Here is a 1332-nt window from a genome sequence, read left to right as displayed (position 1 = left end):
TTCTGTAACAGTCCTTCTGCACCTCAGTGTCCAAAATCTGCTCTCTGAAACAGTGCTTCTTCACCCCAGCCTCCAACCTTTATGCTCTGTAAGATCCTTTCACACCCCAGTTTCCAAATCTTTTCTCTGTAACATTCCTTCTCCTCCTCAGTATCCAACCTCTGCTCTCTGTAAGAGTCCTTCTGCTCCCCAGTCTCCAACCTCTGCTCTCTGTAACAGTCCTGCTGCTTCTTAGTCTCTAACTTCTACTCTCTGTAACAGTCCTCCTGTACCACAGTCCTCAACCTCTGCTGCCTGCAAGGATCCTTCTGCACCCCAGTCTCCAACCTCTCCGTTCTGTATCATTCCTTCTGCACCACAGTTTCCAACCTCTTCTTTCTGTAACATTTCTTCTGCACCTCTGTCTATACCTCTGCTCTCTGCAACAGTTCTTCTGCACTCCAATCTCAAATTTATGCTCTCTGCAACAGTTCTATTGCACCCCAGACTCCTAGGTCTGCACTCTGTAACAGTCCTTCTCCACACCATTCTTTAAGCTCTGCTCTCTGTAAAAGTCCTCCTGTAGTGCAGTCTCCAAAATCTGCTCTCTTTAATGCTCCTTCTGCTCCCCAGTGTTCAACCTCTGCTTTCTGTATTAGTCCTTCTGAACCCCAGTCTCCAACCTCATCTCTCTTTAAAAGTGCTTCTGCACCACAGTCTCCACACACTGCTCTCTGCAACAGTCCTTCTGCACCCAAGTCTCAAAACTCTGCTTTCTGCAACAGTCCTTTTACACCCCAGTCTCCAACCTCTGCTATCTGCAACAGTCCTTCTGCACTCCAGTCTCCAAACTCTGCTATCTGCAAAAGTCCTTCTGCACCCCAGTCTCCAACCTCTGCTCTCTGTAACAATCTTTCTGCACCTCAGTCTCCAAACACTGCTCTCTACAACGGTCCTTCTGAACCTCAGTCTCTAAACTCTACTCTCTGTAACAGTCCTTCTGCACCTCAGTCTCAAACATATTCTCTGTAACATCCATCTGCAACCCAGTCTGTAAACTCTGCCCTCTGGAACAGTCCTTCTGCACACCTTCTCCAACATCTGTTCTCTGTAATAGTCCTTCTGCATGCCGGTCTCAAACCTCTGCTCGCTACAACGATCTTTCTGCACCCCAGTCTCCAAACTCTGCTCTCTGCAACCGTCCTTCTGCACCCCAGTCTCCAATATCTGCTCTCTTCAAGAGTCCTTCTGCACCTCAGTCTGAAAACTCTGTTTTCTGCAACGATCATTCTGCATCCCAGTCTCCAACCTCTTCTCCATATAACAATCCTGCTGTACCACAGTCTCCAAAAT

The sequence above is a fragment of the Ictidomys tridecemlineatus genome, unplaced genomic scaffold (assembly GCF_052094955.1).
Source record: "Ictidomys tridecemlineatus isolate mIctTri1 unplaced genomic scaffold, mIctTri1.hap1 Scaffold_122, whole genome shotgun sequence".
Taxonomy (NCBI): Eukaryota; Metazoa; Chordata; class Mammalia; order Rodentia; family Sciuridae; genus Ictidomys; species Ictidomys tridecemlineatus.
Note: the sequence above shows the minus strand (reverse complement) of the source record.